Source organism: Pipistrellus kuhlii, unplaced genomic scaffold (genome assembly GCF_014108245.1).
Source record: "Pipistrellus kuhlii isolate mPipKuh1 unplaced genomic scaffold, mPipKuh1.p scaffold_m20_p_23, whole genome shotgun sequence".
NCBI classification, from domain to species: Eukaryota; Metazoa; Chordata; class Mammalia; order Chiroptera; family Vespertilionidae; genus Pipistrellus; species Pipistrellus kuhlii.
Genome location: NW_023425522.1, coordinates 4,146,441 through 4,169,734, shown reverse-complemented (window position 1 = coordinate 4,169,734; position 23,294 = coordinate 4,146,441).

Genomic DNA, 23,294 nt, shown 5'->3' with positions numbered 1-23,294 from the left:
ATTGGGTCTCGGTGGCTTAACTTAATTAATAGTTTGGTCTGAATGGCTTAATCTATCCTTATGTGGACAGTAATGTAATGCCTTGATTGGTCAGGCATAAGTCATATGGCCACTTTGAAGCTTGAAGTACAGTCAGCCTTGCCTCAGCACATGTAGTTCTTTACCAAAAACAGGGGAAATGGATGTCTCCTACACCCTGTGACATGAGCCATATTTTGTTTTAGAGTCTTGCCTAAAACAGTGGTTTAACCAATCTATGTATTAATAAAGAGTAAAAAACACTGCTTTCCAAAATAACACTGACTTTGCCAATATTCCTATTTTGACTACAGGAAATTTGTAAAACCAATTTTCTCCCAAAAAAACAACAACTTCCAATGACCAGTTCTTTCTTCCTTTATCCTCCTACCCCTCCTTCTCCCTCTTCTTTTTCTTCTTCTTCTATAAACAGCTTAGACTGGGAGAAGCTATTTATTTATTATTTATTTATTTATTTTAAAATAGATTTTTATTAATCTCAGAAAGGAAGAGAGAGGGAAAGAGAGATAGAAAACATCAATAATGAGAGAGAATCATTAATTGGCTTCCTCCTGCATGCTCCCCATTGGGGATCAAGCCCACAATCTGAGCATGTGCCTTGACCAGGAACTAAACCGTGACCTTCTGGTTCATAGGTTGATGCTTAATCACTGAGCTACACCTGCTGAGCAACCAGTTTTTCTTAATTAAACAGAACATTTTTTTACAACATAATTTTTTCACAGTTATAACTTTTTTCCTTTATTTTTTATTGAGATATAATTCACACATCACAAAATTCAAATTTTTGAAGTATACAATTCAGTATTTTTTAGTATATTCACAAGGTTGTGCAATCACCATTACTACTTAGTTCCAGAACATTGTCATCAGCCCCAAAAGAAATCCCATATGTATGGACAGTTGCTCTCATTCCTTTCTACCCCTAGCTCTTGATAACCACCCATTTTTCTGTCTCCACAGATTCACCTCTTCTGGACATATCATATTAACCACGTCTTTTATTTGCCCTATTCTGATACTTTGACATGTGGGTTCTTACTTCCCCTGAATGTACTGCCCCTTCCAAGGTTAATTTATTTCTGGAGATAGTAAACATCTCTCTAGAGCAGTGGTTCTCAACCTTTCTGATGCCACAACCCTTTAATCCAGTTCCTCATGTTGTGGTGACCCCCAACCATAAAATTACTTTTGTTGCTACTTCATAACTGTAATTTTGCTACTGTTAATAAATTGTAATGTAAAAATCTGTGTTTTCCGATGGTCTTAGGTTCTGCAGCAGTGGTTCTCAACCTGTGGGTCTCAATTATCAGAAAACACAGATATTTACATTATAATTCATTAACAATAGCAAAATTACAGTTATGAAGTAACAACAAAAATAATTTTATGGTTTGGGGTTACCACAACATGAGGAACTGTATTAAGGGTTGTGGCATTAGAAAGATTATGAACCACTGCTCTAGAGAGTGTGATTTTCAAATGCAAACCTACAAATTTGGAACACATAGTTCCAATCAGCCCCCTTTAATGAGCTCTCACACTCAGGGATGCTATGTCACCACAGCACCAGGTACCAGACAAGTAAGGACAGACCATATAACCCAGAGTCTGCTTGGTTTACTGAAACTATCCAGTCCTAAGCCAGCTTAACATTCTCTCCCATGGACACTTCAACAACAGCTCTCACCACAGGTCCCCATTCTCCCTCTGCCTCCTGACCTATCTTACACTTTCCCATTGTGTCTCTGCTTCTCTTGGAAAGTATAATAAATTATTTTTTTTTCCCAGTGGCAATTGATCTGTTGGCCCTACTATACCTAAATGATAATGAAACTCAAATCAAAGCATCATATAAATGGAGTCATGAGATATGTGGCCTTTTGTATTTGTTTTTTTTCCCCACTTAGTATAATATTTTAACGATATCCATGTTGTAGCATGTATCTCTACTTCACTTATTTTTTTATAAATGTTTTATTGATTTTTTTACAGAGAGGAATTGAGAGGGGTAAAGAATTAGAAACATCGATGAAAGAGAAACATCTATCAGATGTCTCCTGCACACCTCCCACTAGGGATGTGCCTGCAACCAAGGTACATGACCTTGACCGGAATTGAACCTGGGGCCTTTCAGCCCACAGGCCGAAGCTCTATCTACTGAGCCAAACTGGTTTCAGGAGTACTTTGTTTATTTTTATGAATGTATAATATTCCATTGTATGGATATACCATTTTTGCTTATCCATTCATCAGTTAATGGTCATACAGTTTACCTCTAGTTTGGGGCTTTTATGGATAATGCTGCTATGAACACGCATAAAAGCGTGTAAGTTTTGTGTGGACATATGTTCTCTTGGGCATCTATGAGTGAACTTCTGGGTCACATGGTAACCTCTGTATTTAACATTTTGAGGAGCTGACAAACTTTTTTTCAAGAGTCTTCATTATTTTATATTCTCACCAGCAATATGCTGTGGTTGCAATTTGTCCACATTCTAAGACTTGTCTCTTTTTTGTTCTAGCTGTCCAGTATGTGTGAAATGGATATCTTTGTAATTAACCTAGTTACTAACAACAAGAAAGGAGCAAAGGGAAGGCCATGTACCATAGCCATGGCATTTGTCCAGCTTTGCCAGGAAGCTGCAGTTGAACATTCCCCAGGGAGCCACTGGTCTAGTCCCCATGGTACCATTTGTTGTAAAGACTATTCTTTTCTCGTTGAATTATCTTGGCATCATTGTTGGAAATCAATTGACCTTAAATGCATGAGTTATTTTGTACTCTCAATTGGATTCCATTGATCTGGCACAGACCCACCTTTATGCCAACACTACACAGTCTTAATTACTGTAGCTTTTTTTAGTGTGCTTTGAAGTCTTTCATAATGTTGTATGAGAAGCCAATATATCCTGTGTAAATTAAGAAATTATCTATTTTTAGTTTTAAGAGTTTCCAGATTATGGACATGTGTAGGTACCACCAATTTCTTTGTACCAATTTTGCTTGCATAGCCCTTATGATTAGCTCTGAAAACTTTAAGATACACTTATTATGCCCTTTAAATACATTTATTATGTCCACCAAGCTTCAAATTTAGGTTTAAATATTTTATTGACATATATCAATTTTACACACAGAGATGCTTCTACTCTTTTATTTCAATATTTTACTTTTCAAAATGTTAAACTTTTTCATTATTAAATTTAATTGCTAAAGCCCACACTAGGGCTCATATTAAGTCAGTCTAAGTCTTGGTCAAAATTTTCAAAACTTACTCTCCCTTGATATTACAATTAATTGACTTATTATTTAGAAGTGAATCTGAGGCTATAATTATTCCATGGGAATTTTTAATAACACCTTTTTTTAGTTATAATTTGCATACTATCAGATTCACCCATTTAAAGCATACAATTCAATGGATTTGATAAATTTATTATATTTACAGAGTTGTACAACTATCCCCATAATACAACTTTTGAAGATTTGGAACATTTTTATCACGCCATGAAGAAACCTTTTGTTTCTCCTCATTCCTTCCACACTCCTAGATAAAGGCAACCATTCATTTACTTTCTGTTTCTATAGATTTGCCTGGCTTTCCAGATCTGGTTGTTGGGTCAGCATAATTTAATGGTCAGCCACTGATTGGTTAGAGGTTGTATTTAAGCAAGCCCCCTGAGTTGGACTGAATGTTTGTGCCCCCACCTCACATTCATACACTGAAGCCCTAACCTTCAATATGATGAGAGTTGGAGATGCGACCTTTCGAAGGTAGTTAGAATAAGATGAGGTCATGAGGGTGGGGTCCTCATGATGAAATTAGTGCTGTAATAAGAAGAGACACCAGAGAGCTCACTCTCTTGACACCTGCACATGCTGCAGAACGGCCAGTGAGAAGGCATCCTCTGCAAGCCAGAAGAGCCTCACTGGAACTTGACTATGCTGGCACCCTGATTTCTGAGTTCATGCCTCCAAAACTGTGAGAAAATAAATTTCTGTTGGTTAACCTACCCAATGTATATTATTTGTATATGGCATCCCTAGCTGACCAATATATTGCCTGAGCAAATAAGGTTTTCCTCTTTTTCTCTTGGACCCATGAGTGGCTTGGAGACTGCTTCCAAGGAGTGTATGACTAGTCCCAGGTAGCCAATGACTAGTAGTTTGAAGATTCCCTCTTTTAAAACTTTAAAATTTTAAAACGTATAATTGTACCATATGAGTTTAGTGTAGTCTCTCACAATTATTTGTATAGAATTGATTGGCCAATCATCTCTTCCTTTCATTTGATCTTGCTTGATATTGAAATTCCTTTATATCTCTGGTTGTTACTGAGAGGACATAGCCTCAGGCATTCATGAATCTTCCTGGATCACCTGGAATGACTGATTTTAGCAATGAACTTCAGTCGTTTTGGTATCTATTGGAATTACTTTTAGCTGTAAGTTACCGCTGGTTGCAAGCTGATTGCTTTACTATTTTGGCAACACCCTGGGGCATACACTTCTCCCTGGACTTATCCAAATAAATGCAGGCTCCTGTGGGTTCTCAGATCACACCTCCTAACCCCAAGGAATGGGAACTGAAAGAGGGGACAGCTACTCTTCAAGGCTGTACTATGCAGAGCTCCCGCCCCAGGATAGATCCAAGTATATCATCAGTTCTTCTTGTGATACAACTTTCAAAGAGCTTGCTCTGAATTAGGTGTCAGCCATTACCTTTCTGTTGCTTGTGTTTGTATATAAAGGCTATTTTCGGTCAACCTTGTTTTTTTATAAGATCTTTTAAAGCTATGGGTACATGTTGTGAAAAGTGGCTTAGTCAAGACTGAATAAAGTCATCCACAAATGCATTGGACCGGCACATGGAAACTTCAGGATGTCACCATAGGCTGGAAGTCAGCAAACCAGTGGGGTACTATTGTCATTTCCTCGGTGCCATGGCCCATTCCCATCCTCCAGGCATTTCAAGCTGACTGGAGGGACTCCTGGACTAGTCAGGGGAATCCTGTTGATATATACTAATGCTTAAAGAGCATTAATATGAATTGGAATTTTAATATTTTTTTCTTTCACTCTATGGGTTGGCCTGTGCAGTTCCTTGGTTACCTGAACCCCAATGTGGAGATCACTCATCTTAAAACCTATACACTAATGTTTTTCATTTTGGCAATATTGATATTTTGGGCCAGATAATTATATTTTGTGGAGGGCTTGGCTGAGCATCATAAAATATTTAGTATCATCCTTGGGTTCTTCCCATTTATTTCCAATAGAATCCTCAGTTGTGACAACCAAAAGCATCTCCAGTCATTGGCAAGTGTCCCTGGGGTGGAGGGACAAACTTACTCTTGGTTAAGAACCACTGTTCTATGCAGATTAAAGACACCAACTCATAAATTTCTCATACCTGCCATCCTCTGTCAGGAAAAGATTTCTCTGTCACTCACAGAGATATCAAATGATCACCTGATGCTAGTCCTGAAGTCTACCTTGCTCATTTATTTTGATTCATGCTATAAATATGTATTTTTATAGAAAATTTGGAAAGTATAGGCAGATACATGGGAGAAAATTTTAAAATGTATAATTGTACCTCTTAACATATGAGTTTAGTGTAGTCTCTCACAATTATTTGTATAGAATTGATTGGCCAATCATCTCTTCCTTTCATTTGATCTTGCTTGATATTGAAATTCCTTTATATTTTCATTGTGTGGTTTGGAAGTTCTATCCTATGTATTCATACTTTTCCAGCTGCAGCACTGATAGCACCCATCCCCACCTATTTACCTACTTCTTTTATGGGGCTTTTGGGGAAAAAAAGAGAATTAAAGGTGAGAGATAAAAATGAACTGAAATGCAGGCATAAAAAATATAGAAGTATTTTACTATAATGAAAACAAATACTGTAAGTAAATGAATATTCAAATAACAGAAATCTGAGAAAGTACTTGAAATGTATGTAAAATAAAAATATAATACAATTTTATTTTTTAAATATATTTTATTGATTTTTACAGAGAAGAAGAGAGAGGGATAGAGAGTTAGAAACATCAGTTAGAGAGAATCATCCATCAGCTGCCTGTTGCACATCCCCTACTGGGGATGTGCCCACAACCAAGGTACATGCCCTTGACCAGAATAGAACCTGGGACCTTTCAGTCCGCAAGCCGATGCTCTATCCACTGAGCCAAGGTTTAGGCTATAATACATTTTTTTAAAATTAAAAGCAAATATCCTAATTGAAAAAAACAAAACAAGAAATAATCAGTTCACAGAAGAAACATGAGATATCATGTTTTATTTATCTGCTAAAAGAGATTAGCATAGCAATACCCCTTGTCAACTGAACATTCTCATACATTGCTGTTAGAAATATAAGTTGGGACAAAGTTTCTAGAGAATAATTTGGAAATAGGTACCAAAAGTCTTAAAAATATAAAAACACAGTCTTAGAAATTTTCTGAATAATTCTACTGTTAGAAATTGTCACTAAGAGAATATATACAGATTTATGTTAAGATATTGCTATAAGAAAGTTTATCATTATAGTAAAAACATTTGAGAATTATTTAAATGTTTAATATTAAGTTTTTTTTAACATAAAGTATGGTATAATAGTATACTATAATATATCATTATGAATATTGTATTTTAGAAAATGATTTAATATCAAGAGAAATAATCACATATTGTAGAAGGAAAAATATAGCCTGGTTTAATGTGTAATGCCCAACAGTATGAAGTAACAAATATAATACACATTTGTAATTTTAAAAGTTTAAATATGGGAAGATCTACACCCAAATATTGATACCTCTGGGCAGTGGATAGCCAAGTTTATTTACATTTTCTTCCCTTTTTCCATTTGCATCATCAAATATTGTTACAGTGATTATTTGCAATAAAAACTCTAAAGTCGTTATAATAATACAGTGAACCCCTTGAAATATATTTTTGTTCAGAAAGAAATAGCATAACAGGCTATTTCTTTCCAAATGGCTACCAGCTGGGAAGATCATTATGTAAGTTATTTCACACAACATGCTTCAGTCTGAGAAGGAAGCAACTCTTGAGACGGCCCTTATGTTCTGGGACAATGATGTTCACTCAGGGATCCTTCCCTTAGTTTTTCCCACCTGAGCCAAACACATCAACCTCCTGACTGCAGAACAATCTCTCATCCAGGAGCACATAGGTGTGTTTAACAGATGGCAGCATTACTTAGAATGAGACCTAGGATGAATGTTCAGAGAAAGTGTAATTATTATTCTGTAGCTAGTGGCATTTTTAATGGGGTGATAGATTAGGAGGAATGAGAAACTCTTCAAAGTTCTAACTATACCAATGGCAATCACTCTGCTGAGAAGGAAAACAGAAGTGTGTCTAAGGAAACCAAAAGAGAACTGTCCTAAACAACCCAGAAAGAGATGCTAAAAATATTAAATCAATATATGTTGGAAACAGAATCTCACAAAAGAAGTGGTCCCACCTTTGGAGTAGATGGTATAATATCAGCCAAGAATATGCTCCATGTATTGCTGCATTTATTCATTCTTTCTTTTACCTTCTATCTTTCTTCCTTTTCTTCTTCCTTCTTTTTTGCCTTTCCCTCTTTCCCCTCCTCCTCCTCTTTCTCCTTCTCCTTGTCTTCTCCCTCCTTCTTCTTCTCTTTCCTTCTTCTTTTCTCTCTGTCAAAATTTGAGGCCCATTCCATGCCAGACATTCCATGCAAGATACTGTACTTTCTTGTACAATATCAATTTTAGTCAAAAGATTTTGGGAAAACCATGCCACAATAAGCAATGATACATTTTAGGCTAAATTTTTAAAAAGGTCACATAAATATAAAATATACATATGAAGAAATGTTACTTTTGCTTCCAATGAATCTACTTCATATCCAGCCTGCAGGGGATCATTGTGGATTCCTCATGATTAATGAGACACACCGGCTGTGCTAAATTGTCCACTTTTAATCCTTACTTTGATTTGTACTTAAACTAGAGGATAATACTAAGGAAATCATGGGTTTTGTCTGCTGTTATATTTTCTCTGATAAATATGAAAATCCAGAAGCTCATCCACCTAAAGTCATTTCACATATTAAAATTGTGTCACTTTAAGAGAAAGACCAGCTTGTTGAATGCAGGTAATTACAGTGAAGGGCAGAAGAAAGAGCCAGTGAGAAAGCACAGTGCAGAGAGGCTGTGAAACACTTGGGATTCCCAGGTGGAAATTTGGGGTCGAATTGCACAGAATTATAACAATGGTGTTCCAAGACTAGGATAGTAATTCCGACTTGGAAACACTGAACAAGATGGAAAAGAATAAGAAACAAGCCACAGAAGATTAATAGTAATAGTCTTAAAGAAGCACAACATAAAAATGAGTTATAAAATTTGAGTTTTAACTTTCACATTCACTATTTTACAGTGACTTGTGTTCGGCATTTAATGAGGCTGAGTAGCTGAAGAAAAAGTAAAGCTGTTCACTTAAAAATCACTTCGCTTTGATAAGAACAATCTCAGGCATTGCTACCATGTGCTGTGCTAAACCCTTCCCACTTCATCTCATTTAATCTTTTCAACAATTCTATAAAATGTATCCGATTAACATTTCCATCTTATAGATAAAAAAAATAAATCTGAGGCTATTTGTAGGAAGATACCTGCCCCAAATCACAGAGCTAAAACCGATACCCTGGCCCAAATCTACAATCCAAACTCTCCAAAGAAACTGATCTCCCAGCTTGTTTTAGATCTTTCATTTGATTTTTCATCATTTCTTTTGTTTCTTATTATCTTTTGTGGATATGGGCAAGGTTTATAAAACACTAGTTCAAAGAAGACTACTAGATTTTCTGAGCGATTATTCAGTCTTGTTTCATTATCTTCCTTTTTTTTTTTTTTTTTTTTTTTTTTTACTTTTTCTTTCCAGTTTAAAGGGCAGAATCAATAGGATCAAAATTCAGACAAATATCTTGCTCTTCGCTGAGGACCCACGGGGGTTTGAGAATGTCAGCTGTACAAATATGACGCCAGCTTAGACAAACTGGGAGGACCAGGCCAGCCTGTGCTGCTGCAGATGTCCTGTGGCCCCGCCTCCAGCCAGCTTTATTATCTGACAGATACGGGCCACAAATATTGACTCTTGCTATTTTTACTGTAACTGCAGCCACAGGCATTGATTGCACAGGAGAGCGGACAGGAGAAAGCAGCAGTGTCCCCCCAGCAGGGAGAGCTTTGTCTTTGCCTCAGGATGGACAGGGGCAGAGTATGAATAAGGTCCTCATGGAAAGAATCAAGACAGAAATAATAAAATGGTGATGATGTGAAAGATCCCGCAGGTTTGACGGACTTGAAAAAATAATCCCTATTGATTCTGCCTTGTCATCTGGGTTCATTTAGCCCAAACAAATTCCGAATGTAGGAAGAACAGAGACTTAAGAGAACTGAGCCTCCCTCTGTAGTAGACACTCTTATCTAGTCAGACTTTTTTATATTCCAATGGCAATACAAAGAACTTGATAGCTGCATTTTCCAATTTCCCCCATTCCTGTCTCAGTACAGCATAGCGAGGGAAATAATCAACACAGCACTTGCTTGATCTTTTGTAAGAAAAGAGGGCATTCATCTTTTGGCAACCTGTTCACTAGGCTGATGTAAGGAGCAAGGGGATTTTCCTATTGTTTCATGTTTTTTAGGTCCATAGTACGGAATTTGTGTCACCAGTGTAGAATAACTCCTATTTCCTGTTTGATTAGATCTACTGCGTTCTGCATGAGCTGTGGGGAGCAGTAAGATCGCTGTACACATTAAGGACATTAACAAGATGATGGAGGGGCAGGCAGCCTACACCTAGGACTGGATCTGCAGAATGACTGGCTTCCATATGCAAGAACATGGAACTTGGCAGCTTAGCCAGGCACTCGAAGGCTTGGCGTGGTTCAAGGCCACGGTCTTCATCTCAAGAAGCATTTCATGCTAACAACTAACCCTGGACCCAGATTCGCTCAGAGCAAATGAATCTGCACCTTCTTCAGAGATACAGGGAGTAAAAATGAAACCACTGTGTCACCCTTAGGGGCCAAATATCATTCAAATAGACACAGAGGAACAAAGCCATGAATGCAGTGGGAAGTGGAAGAGGGCCAATATGATGAAGGTGAGAGTATATTTATGTGCATTTTAAGGAGAAATGAAATCCTACTTTCCCCTAGAGTCTGTCAGGGGACTTAAGACATTAGTACGTTTGCAACATTGTCAAACGATGTTGGTATCTGTCTTTAAAGGAGTATTCATTATCTGAATAAATGAGTTTGATTGAGAGTTTCTACAAGCCTGAGATGGAACCTATGATTATGCCACATAGAGGGGAAAAAACTTGGTTTTTAGGGTGAAATAGAGTTGGATGCAAATCTAGGTACAGACATATGGATATATGTGATTTCAAAAAGTTTCTTGTGTTTTTCTGAGCCTTTGTTATCATTTTCTGTAAAAGAAAAATAACATGGTTATTACTAGATTGAGAAGAAATAAGATCTTTTGTTTGCTTTTTACTCCTTACCCGAGAATATGTTTTTATTGCTTTTAGAGAGAGAGAAAGGGAAAGGGAGTGAGAGAAACATTGATGTGATAGAGAAACATCAATCAGGTTGCCTGCCATACATTGTCCTGACCTGGGATTGAACCTGTGACCCTTTGGTGCATGGGAAGACACTCCAAACTGAGCCACACCTTCCAGGGTAAAAACAAATAACATGTGTACAGTGTTTAGTACATGTGTTTATTCCTCTCCATTATCAATCCTCACCCACTGTAAGAAATTCAATAAAATTTAGAATGGTGTCTATCTAGAATTGTAAATTCAAGGGAAAAACAATGGGACTGATAACTTAGAAAACTGGCAGGTACCTCCTGTTTGCAGAGAAGGCTGGAGAAGTACCACATTTATGTAAGAGTTACATACAATGTTAATCTCCTGACTACTTTTGTATGTAACTTAGAAAGCACTTTTTCTTTCAAGCTTTTATGAAAGAGTAGAAAGGTGCCACTGATTTAGTTATGTTCCACCACCAGCTGTACAGTTCACCACACTGGGAAGAGTCTTTTTGAATTCCCAGACTTTGAGGTCCTCTCTAATTTCCATTTGGTGATATGTGCTTGTTCTCTGAATCATCCATCAAAAATGTTTTCTTAAGGACTTGCAAGCTCTAGGATTTTCAGTTGATATTCCATACACTGTTAATCATCCTAGATACACATGTCTGGTCTCCACTTGGAATCATAAAGTTCTTTAAGCCAAAGCACCTCAACCCCCGTTCATTGTGATAAATACAAGGCAAGTTTCTTATTTCTCTTTACCAGCATCCATCGAACTGTCTCACTTTGGGTAATTATTATTTGATGACAATGAGCTATTTCATGTTCAAATATGTTTTATTTATATGTTCATTTTAACTATAAAACATAAAAAAATGGCTGTTTTTAGGGAGCTTATAAAGGGATGTTGACATTGATCACTAGCTCCATTGCTTACAGGAAAGATATATTTTTTCTTTTTCTTTTTTAATATATTTTATTGATTTTTTACAGAGACGAAGAGAGAGGGATAGAGAGCTAGAAACATCAATGAGAGAGAAACATCGACCAGCTGCCTCCTGCACCCTCCCCCCAACCAGGGATGTGCCTGCAACCAATGTACATGCCCTTGACCAGAATCGAACCAAGACCCTTCAGTCCTTAGACCGATGCTCTATCCACTGAGCCAAACTGGTTTTGGCAGGAAGGATATATTTTTTCCAATATATCCTGCTCCTTGCTGAAATTAGCAACTTCAGTAGGGTAGCTGTGGCCTAACCCTAACATGGGACTATTTAGATAATCTGGCAATAAACCCTGCAGTTGAAATCACAGTATTTGCCTTTCTGTCCCTTCTACTAGTCAAGCAACCTTGGCCAAGTCACAGTGTTGGTTTTCTCATCCATAAAGTGGGCATGACCATTTCTGCCTCATAGTGCCAATAGGATCAGGTGAAACTATGTATGAGAAAAGATTCCTAAATGATAAGCAACATACCTACAAGACCCATTTCTCTGTTCTCACTCCTCTTACCTCCCCACCTTTACTAAACATTCAAAAACCTTTGACAATTTTCTGTTATTTTTAAGACTTTATTTTTTAAAATTTCTTTATTGATTAAGTTATTACATATTATTTTAAAAGTTTAAAGCTAAATCATTAGCCTATCACTTAAGGTCTCAACTTGCCACTATTATTCCCACTGTTTCCATACAGCAGATCTCTTTATCCCCAAATGAGTCCAATATAGTTGCAGTATCTTGCTAGGACATCTAGTTATGCAATTAAAAGGGACACTACAGCCTCTAGCATGACCACAATGAAAGAGAGGGTTGGGGCTTTGAGGCAGGGAAAATTCATGGTCAAAATCCTGGCCTAATTCCTGGCCTTGGGTTATACTACCAAGTTCACTGAGAGCCAGAATGCCAGTTTGTTAATTACAAAATATTAATTACCAGCTATTTTTATTATGCACTTTCATGGAAATTCACATTATGACATTATGATCAGAGGTTTGCTGGATGACTATGAAATCAGGGCAGGAGGAACCCATTAGGTGATATCAATGAAGAGAGTGTTGTTAATGCAGAGGTCTAGATCCGTGTGGAAGATATATTTATTTATTGGTACCACTGCAAGACTTTGCCTCTTGGCAGAGCTCATGGGTGCACTGTTGTAGCGGGATGCAGGGCAAACATGGTAGGGTCTGAAGCTGCTCTCAGCCAGGCAGGTCCTGGTGGGCGGGGGGAGCACCTGAAGTTTAGTTTGTCTGCAGGGTTCTTCTTAGTGGAGAGACAACAGTGTGATGTTTAGTGGTTAATTATGGAGGCAGAGACTGGGAGAAATCCCCAAACACCTTTCTTTGGCCAGCTTATAAGTCATTTCCCCCCCCAATAAACAAAATCCCTACCTAAAACAAATTAGGTCACGTTGCTTTTCTTAGTAGCATGTCATATATTTTCTTCCCCTTTTGCCCATGTACTGTCAACATGAGGAATTATTTTGCAGAATTCTTGACAAAGTTGGGATCACAGGAGAGCCAGCCTGACCCAATACATTGACCTGGAAATCTCCGGGGAGATTCTTCTGAAACACCCCAGCCCCATTCCAGAGCCTCTGTGCTTAATCTTCAGAAAGTAATCTCAGCTCCTCACAGCCTGTCCATCACCTCATCTGTAGTGTCTGCCTTTCTTCGTTTGCCCCAAACCCTTATGAGTTAGAAAACAAATGGGGGCCAGAGGGGACAGTTCAAGACAAATTAAGGTTGATCGGTGACTTGGTTCTTTAACCCTTCCCACACTGCACATGAGAGAACTTACTCAAAAGAGCACTGTGCACAGAAAGTCACACCCTCCCAACTCAACCATGAAGTCTGAGTGACGGTGAGGAGGCTTGTGAGATTTTTTTCACGAATTCAGAAAGGCCCACTTCCAGCCTTCCTGAATGAGTCTACTGGGCTGTGTTTTGTTATAAGTTCTGCAAGATGTTCTCCAGTACTCTAAGAGGCAGCTGTGTTATTATCGCTATATGTGGATATAAATGTTCAGTCACCTCTGAGTTATCGCCTAGAATATTCCTTAGGGATTTCTCACTTTGGGGTGAAAGCGGTGTCACTAAGGGAGTGGCAGCCATCTGGTTATGTGGAACACAGAGGGGATGGGGAGGAGCCATAGCTGAGGGAGGGAGTATGGTTGGAAAGGTGGATTTAATGTTATAATTGTTTTTTTGTTTTAATTTCTAGTGATTATTTTGAATCTCAAAATAACATGAAAGAAAAACACCTCAGTATATTTTATTACTGAAGAAAGGTATAGACTAAGAAAGCTGAGAAATATCAGCACATAACCCAGTCTCAGAACAAATACAAAGACAATTATTTTAAAAGTGTTTACCCATAAATTAGCCCTATAAATGACAGAGTATGAAGATAACAAAATATGGAGCATGGAGTTTTAAATAGGTAAAGCTCATCGAGATGTCAAAGGTCCTTTTGGTTTCTTAAACTTCATTGAGGAATAATTGACAAATACAGTTGTCTATATTTAAAGTGTACAACGTGATGATTTGATATATTATTATATACACCTTGTGGAATGATTCCCAAGACCAGGATAACTAACACATTAAAAGTCCTTTTCACTTTGACTTTTTTGTTTGTTTGTTTGTTTTAATGCCCCATGGAGTCATTCTCTATATTTCTACAGATACATGGAAAAGAGCCTGAATGTGAGCCAACCACACTGTGAACAGTGGTTACCTTCCTGGGTGAGGAAGACTCAAGAGGACCTTTATTTTTAGAATACTGGACTCTTTGTTAAATCATATACTGTTAGAATGTATTTCAATGGAAATTGAAAAGTAATACAAATTTTATAAGTTCATAGCAGTAAAATCCAAATAATCTCACGATAGAGCTAAGTCTGCGTAGTTGAGCAATTTAGGAAATTTCCTCGAGGAGTCTGGACCTCAGTTTCCCCATCTGTGCTTAGTCAAGCAGGATTAAACAATTTCTCATGGGGCTCTGTGTCCCTTCAGCTCTGAGCAGAGCCCCAGGCTCTGGGAATGGAGAGTCAAGGAGGCACAGGAAGGCTAGGGACAAAACTGGGTGGATATGTGGGGGGTAGGGTGGAGTGGGGATGCTCTGAGACTCCAATTCAAATCCATGCAACTCTGCTCTCACTTAGTTTTTTCAACGTGCCCTTCTACATTACACCAAGTTTAAAAAAATGCTTAACTAGCTAATTCTCTATTAATAATTCTAGTCCTGCTAAGTTGATCTTTGTCAGGGAAAATATTGGCCTAGCATATGACTGCCCACTATAACCTGTTTGTAGTTAAATATTAAATTTTCAGTTTTTCGAGAAACCAAGATGGTGGCATAGGGTAGACACCGATTGTAGCCTACCACAACAATTTAGAATTTAGAATTGGAAAACAGGGGAGACATCACCCTGAAGCAACAGACAGCTGGCTGAGAGGAGGCTCTGCCATCTGGGAAGGAGAGAGAAGGTGTGCTGAGCCTCAGAAGATGTAAAGGTGGGAAGAACTGTGCGCTCGAAAAGGCGGCCACAGAGTTCGCTGCTGGCCTACTCCCGGCACACAAAGAGGGTGGCTGGGTCAAATTCGCTGCTGACTTACTCCAGGTGCACAGAGAGGGCAGACCGCTAACACATGGCTGGCTTTCTTGTTCGGGAGGAAAACAGAATCACCCTATTGCTCTGATAGACAGCCCCAGTCAGGGAGAGGCTGGACTGTTAGGCAGTGGGCAGAAATCTCTCAGAGGTGTGTGAAGCCAGAGGCCATTACTGCGGGTCTCGGGGAGGGGCCGACGAGAAACCAAAACTTGTCTGCACCACCCGGAGACTCCGCCCCATCCAAGCACAGAAGCTCTCCCAGAGGCTGGCTTTCTCTAAGGAGGGACTGACCAGAATCCAAAGCTTGTCTGTGCCTATACCAAAGAGGTGTGCACGCCTGAGACTCACTGCAAACAGGACTTTTCTAAGGCGAGATTGACAGGGAACCAAAGATTGTCTGCGCCACCCCAAGACTCCGCCCCATCCAAGCAGAGTACAGAAGCCTCCTAGCTGAGACACTGCTGATCCTCACAGCCAAATGGCTTGAGATCAATGCTTCCCAGTAATACCAACAATAAGCAAGGCTTAACAACAAGACTGCACACACAGCCCACAAAGGGCTACACCAAGACTGTCCACCTCAGGTAACTGGAAAGGATGTGCTACTGGACTCTACCAGAACACCTAGCACACTATTCCATCAAATCAGGGAAACAACTAAAATGCAGAGAAGAGGCAGGACACAAAGGAAGGAGATGGAGGGAAAGAAAAGAATGGACATTGAGTTCAAAACTACAGTTATAAGGTTTTACAAGAATTTCCTAAAAAAGGCCGATAAAATAAATGAGACCTATGACGTTATGAAAAGGGATCAACTAGAAATAAAAAAAGATCAACTAGAAATAAAGAAAACATTGTCTGAAATTAAAAAAATATATATATTACACAGAGTCCTAAAAACAGACTAGAAGATCGCAAGAATCAAGGCAAAGATTTAGAACACAAAGAGCCAGAGGACACTCCTCCACAGAAGCAAGAAGATAAGAGAATCCAGAAAGTTGAAGACAGTGTAAGAAACCTCTGGAACAATTTCAAGAGAACCAACATCAGAATTATGGGTGTCCCAGAAAATAAGAGAGAGCAAGATACCAAAAGCATATTTGAAGAAATAGTGACAGAAAACTTCCCCCACATGGTGAAAGAAATAGATTTACAAGTCCAGAAAGCACACAGAACCCCAAACAAAAGGAATCCAAAGAGCACCACACCACGACACATCATAATTAAAATTCCAAGAGCAAAAGAAAAAGAGAGAATATTAAAAGCAGCAAGAAAAAAAGCAGATAGTTACCTATAAAGGAGCACCCATACGATTGTCAGCTGATTTCTCAACAGAAACCATGCAGGCCAGATGGGATGGCAAGAAATATTCAAGGTGATGAATAGCAAAAACCTACAGCCAGAAATACTCTACCCAGCAAAGCTATCACTCAGAATCGAAGGCCAGATAAAGACCTTCACAAATAAAAAAAGGAAAGCTAAAGGAGTTCATCACCGGCCAAACCAGAATTTTATGAATTGGGGTTATTTAGGAAGAGGAAGAAGATAAAGATAAAAATTATGAACAACAAATACTTAACTATCAACAAGTGAAACTAAAAACCTAGGGAATTAAAAAATCTGATGAACAATATTAACTGGTGAATATAATAGAATCAGAGGTATGGACTGACGATTCTCAGGGAAAAGGGGAGTGGGGGGTGCGGGAAGAGACTAAACAAAAACTGTGCACCTATGGATGAGGACAATGGGGGGTGGGGAAAGGGCAGAGGGTGGGGTGGGAACCTGGTTGAGGGGAGCAATTGAGGGGGAGGGGAGAAGCGGAACACATTTGTAATAATCTGAACAATAAAGATTTATTTTAAAAAATCAATTCTGGTCCTACAAAACAAATAAACAAGCAAGCAAAAACCCAACCCAAACCAAAACAAGCTGTATGAGAAGATTCTAATAGATGTGTAAGCAGTGTGCTCTGAGCTAAAAGGTGCAATTGGCATAGGAGTCACACCGAAGCACTTGGCTCCCATGTCAGACAATGTTTTCTGTTGAAGAAGACAGCAAAGACAATGAAGGCAAACTTCAGGGCCCAGCTCTCCTTCCCTCTTGTTACTCACATCGCAGTACTGGCTGTGTGTGCAAGCTTCGCTCTGCCTTATTGTGTTTCTTTAGTTTTAAAATGCTTCTAAGCCAGTGGTTGGCAAACTCATTAGTCAACAGAACCAAATATCAACAGTACAAGGATTGAAATTTCTTTTGAGAGCCACATTTTTTAAACTTAAACTTCTTCTAATGCCACTTCTTCAAAATAGACTCACCCAGGCTGTGGTATTTTGTGGAAAAGCCACACCCAAGGGGCCAAAGAGCCGAGTGTGGCTCACAAGCTGCAGTTTGCTGACAGTTCTAAACAATTTTTTTTTTAAATCAATTGGAGCTCTTTGCATGGCAAATCATAAAACCCCATTAAAATGAACAAATGAGGAAAATGATATTTTTTATGTTATTGAGAAACTCAGGATTTCAGCGTAGATGGATCCAGTGCCTCAGTGATAGGTTTGGCCTCTTCTCATCGCTGTGCTCATCTGTCCTGTGTGCTGGTTCTGGGCGGTGACAAGTGCTGTCTCCCAGGTTCAACCCAGCACAGGAAGGAATGTTGCTTTCTGGTCATCTCTCTCTGGTCACTTCTATGAAAGTTCAGTGAGTTATGATTGGGGCAACTTTAGTCATTGGTCATCTAAATCCCTACCATTAGGCAGGGAAAATTAAGGGTGCAGATTGGTCAAATTAGAGTATTCCCTTAACCACATGATGCTCTGGGATTGAGGATGGGGGGGTACTCAAATAAAATTCAGGTTACTATTTCCTGACGTGAGAAGAAGTAGTAGGCCTACTAATCACATCTGTACTGGCTCTTATGCCTACTCTCACAGAAAGTTACAAACACAGTAGGAATATGGTGCCCTGTATACCTCCTCTGTCCTGCAGCCTCTTCTGTCTTCTGTGAGTTTAAGGCAAGAATGAGAGACAAATGTCATCTTTCTGCAGTGTAAGTTTCCTAAAATATTTACTTTTTTCAGTTACGTGCAGTATTATACTAGTTTCAGGTATAAAACATAATGATTAGATCTTTATATAACTCATGAAGTGATCACTCCAATAAATTTATTGCCCATCTGACTAAAATAACTTACTTAAAAACATGTTTGTACTGATTTTAGAGGGAAGAGGGAGAAGTAGAGAGGGGTGGAAACATCAATGATGAGAAAGAATCATATATTGGATGCCTCCTGCATGCCCCCTACTGGGGATTGATCCCACAACTAGGGCATGTGCCCTGAGCTGGAATCAAACTGTGACCTTCTGGTTCGTGGGTCAATGTTCAATCACTGAACTACACTGGCCAGGCTAAAATAACTTACTTTTAACAAAGGTATTTAAAAACAATACACCTTTATTCTTTAAATGTCAAGTATCTTCAAATCATGTAGAAATGTACCAATTCTCCCTTAAGTAGACCTAAATAAGCAAGCCCTGTAAAGAGCAGAAGCTGAAGAATGTGTCTCAGGTAGAATAAGGAAAGAATCAAAGAAAGAATATGAAAATTACTGCATGAAAATTAGGCCTGATTCATGTAATAGAAACCTGTAAGTATGTAACCTCGACACAGTGATTTTATTAATTATCTCTCTACTTAGCAGAAGAAAAACGTTTTAGTCCATCAATAATTTTAAAAGCATTTTTAATTGATATTTGATAGCAATTTTAAATGGAAACATTCATAAGTATATGTAAAAGAAATGATTTTTTTTTAATGAAGGGATTAAGAAGTACAAATTGGCAGTTAGAAAACAGCCATGGGGATGTAAAGTACAGCATAGGGGATATAGTCAATAATATTGTAATAACTGTGTATCAAGGGGATCATTGTGGAGTTAGGTAAATGTCTTAACCACTATACTGTACCTTATACCTGATACTAATATAGTGAATGTCAATTGTAATTGAAAATTGAAAATGTTGTATAAGGAATATACATCCACACACACATATTCACACTCATAGCTATTAGTAGCTAAATCTATGGCCTGAGGTAACATAGGAAAAAAAAAGGTCAGACTTCCAAACACAAAACACATGAATGTTCAGAGAACCATAAGCTACAATAGAAGAAAAAAATGTTTTCTCATATTTTTCATCAGGATTTTTAGAGTCATGAACAGCAGAGATCCTTCTTAACTGATTAAATTTCATAATGCTGAATTTGATCAAATCATAAAACACCAATCAGGCTGCAGTTTTCAAACCATTATGGATAATGAGGGAAAGATGGAATTAGTGAATTAGAATTCACCAGGAGAATTAAATTATCCCATCTTTATCTTGTTAAGAAAAATTAGAAATTGTGTGTGTGTTTTCAATCACAAACAAGTGTTTCCTCTTCTCATAAACTCACAGAAGCCCAGTTTCCTGACTCTCTAAAGCAGCACAGCTGTAGGTGGACAGCAAATAGTCTTTCTTCCACGTGTCATTGAAACATGCCCCTTCCCCTCCCCGACACCCTACCCCCATAACCACTGAACAGGATTTGTGTTTCCCTATTGACTGAAGACTCCAGGCCAAGCCAGGACCTTCACATCCTTGGTCTCAGACCTGAAGAGTTTCCATAATGTGCAGATGTTGTGCTCAAATTCCTGCTGGCAGTCTCCTAAGACATGCTAAGTGCTTCTTAGGAATTTGAGTTAACCAGTTCATAGGCAGGGGTCTTCAAACTTCTCTCATTATGAGAATCACCTGGTGGAGTTGTTAAAACACAGATTCCCGGATCCCAACTATAAGAAGTGCTATCAGGAATCTGTGTTTTAACACCTCCACCAGGTGATTCTCATAATGAGAGAAGTTTGAAGACCCCTGAGAGGAGCCTCGCTCAGCTGAGAACTTCTCAGCTTTCCTCAGGACTACTCAGCATCCTAGTGAGAGTTTCCATTGCAGGACCAGGAGGGGGAGCCATAGTGTAAAGATATTTTAGATCACTCAGACTATTTTTATGTACAAGATGATAATACTGACATCACAGATTAATAATGTGTGGCACACCACAAATAAAATCAACGCTGTTAATCTGAAATGCTGTAAAGAACATTTGGGTAAAGATGAGCTTTGTTTCTGAGTTTGACAAGAACCCAAAACATCGAAACATATGGGGCAGAGAAACCACTGTGACATTTGTTCTTGGCCCAGACTAGCAAGGATGAGAGCCGTAGTGAAGGCTGGCCGATCCAGCTGACTTCCGGAAAAGTGCAACCTGAAGCACAGAGGCAATATTCCCACTTGCTATTTTCTACTTTTTTCTAAAAATGTGGACCTCAATTTCAGCAAATTAAATGAGACTTTATTTCAAAAATAAAATGAGACTTTCATTGTTTTTCCCAAGTTTGAACAACTTAAAAGTATTGCAATAAAGCGGTTCAAGCCAAACCCATTTCAGGTACAATCACATTTATAAGGGTGAGCAAACAGAGAGAAACAAAAAGGATTCTTCTAAAAACAAAACAACAACAACAAAAATGAACAATCTAAAAAATATAGCTAATCTGATGGTGAAATTCCTACACAAGTTAAAATAAAGTGCTAGGAAACCTCTAATTGGCATTCTGACCAAGAGTGAGAGGATGTGGCATTTTTGGAGCTAAGTAGGTAATCGTGAAAGGTATGGATTTGACTCAGGCAGACTGTTCAGAGACAAAAAGAAAGCTGGTGAAATGTTAAATGCCATGAAAGTTGTGAACTGAAGATAGGCTGTCACAGAACTCTGATTTGCTCAACTGGAAGAAGTTAAGAAGTTCTCTACAGCCCTCACTGGTTTGGCTCAGTGGGTAGAGCGTTGGCCTGTGGACTGAAGGGTCCCAGGTTCAATTCCAGTCCAGGGCATGTACCTTGGTTTCAGGCATATCCCCAGTTGGGGGGGGGGGGGGGGGTGTAGGAGGCAGCTGATCAATGTTTCTCTTTCATCAGTGTTTCCAACTCTCTATCCCTCTCCCTTCCTGTGTAAAAAAATCAATAAAAAATATATTTTAAATAAAAGAAATTCTCTGTAAACTCAAAGCAAAAGCATACTGACACTACATGGATGAAGAAAAGGAAGGAGGTATTTTTTGTGTGTCAAGAATTCCAAAAGTACAAATAGAGCAAATTAGAGAGAAGAAATCACCAGCATAATGATAGAAGAGGAAGTTGCTAAAATTAGTAAGGATTATGGTCTTACTTAAAATATTTAGGAAATCCCAGGGAAGATTTATTTAATAAAGTCACTCATTGGATAAGAATTGTAGAGCACCTTTAGGCTCAAGGAAAACAGATATTAAACAAGATGGACATGGTTCCAGTTGAGGCTACCCTATCAGATGGGCGAATCACAATCAGTGGCACAAAGCAGGGAAGTGCTGAGACAGAGTGACAAGCTTACAAGAAGTGCACTTCAATTGCCTTAGGCCCTGATAGTGGTCGGCAAACTCATTAGTCAACAAAGCCAAATATCAATAGTACAAGGATTGAAATTTCTTTTGAGAGCCACATTTTTTAAACTTTTTCTAATGCCACTTCTGCAAAATAGACTCACCCAGGCGGTGGTATTTTGTGGAAGAGCCACATTCAAGGGGCCAAAGAACCACATGTGGCTAGTGAGCTGCAGTTTGCCAACTGTGGTCTTAGAGGATCAAGAGTGATTTTCCAAAAGAAGTAATATTTTAGCAGACCTGGAAATACTATATGTAGTAGGCATTTTGTGGATGAATAAAATAAGTCTTAGTTGGTGAGAAGAAACGTAATCCCGGCAGAAGTAACAGACTGGGTAAAGTCCCAAAAGTGAAAGAGGGAGTGACACATTCAATCAACTGAAAAATTTCTGTAAGTCTGTGAAAAAATAAAATAAAACAAAAAAGGAAAGAAAAGGAAAGGAAGATAAAAGAAGAATTAATGTGGTTAAAAGAAGAACAGAGGCTATGTTACAAATGATCTTGCCATCTATATGGTTCACTTTAACCATTATGCTAGGGCAAGGTCTGTAACACAAAGATGAGAGCTTTTAGAAATGATTATATGTATGATTTCAAATGACTCTCTAGTGATAATGTGCAGAATGAGCAGGAGAAGAGCAAGACCAATAACAGGAGGCTGATAAGGTCACTATAGAAATTTAGGGAGAAAAAGGTGATCTATTGATAACTTGGGAAGCGATTACATGGGAATGGAGAGAAATAGGTCTATGTGAGATATTTTTAAAAGGTATAATCAATGGTAAACTCTGGGTGTTGGTATCAGGAAGAATAAAGAGTCAAAGAAAACAGCCAGGTTTCTAGTTTGGAGCAATTAAAGGCCATTTTTTTTGAGATGGGAATCTCAGGAAAAAGGTTGTAATATAAGTTCCAATTTGAACTTGTTGAATTGATGTGCTAATTTGATCTTAAGTAGGCAATTGGATCTAGGAATAAGAAGAGGCAGCTAGTCTAGGGATTGGGCCTAGTGGGTGATCTGTGTATATAAATGATAAGTGAGGCTATGGGGGAAAGGATGATATTGTCTAAGAGTATGGAGAGTAAGAAGAGACTAATATTGAGAACAGAAGAGAAATCTACTCTTGTATTATTCGCTTTTCATTTACCACACTCTCTGAAGCAACATCATCCTCTTCCATGGCATTATTTCCCATTTATACACTTAGTGTTCACCACACCTTTCAGTAGGAGGATTGGAGTCTTATGGAAGTGTCTGCACTCATTTTTTGACAATGAGGAATAATAACCAGGAGATTAGGCAGGTAGTAGCTACCATAATGTATTTGAAATGCTCAGGTACTTAAATGGCATATGTTAACCTTATTCCCTCTCTGATTTGAAAGAACTGCAGAGAATGGTATTCTAAAGGGAAGACCAGGTTTCATACATGGTATGAAGATGAAGTGATAGAGGATTTTTAAAGAGTTTATTCTCAATAAATAGGTTCTTCAATCTGCAGAGTAGAAATTCCTTGGAAGAAAG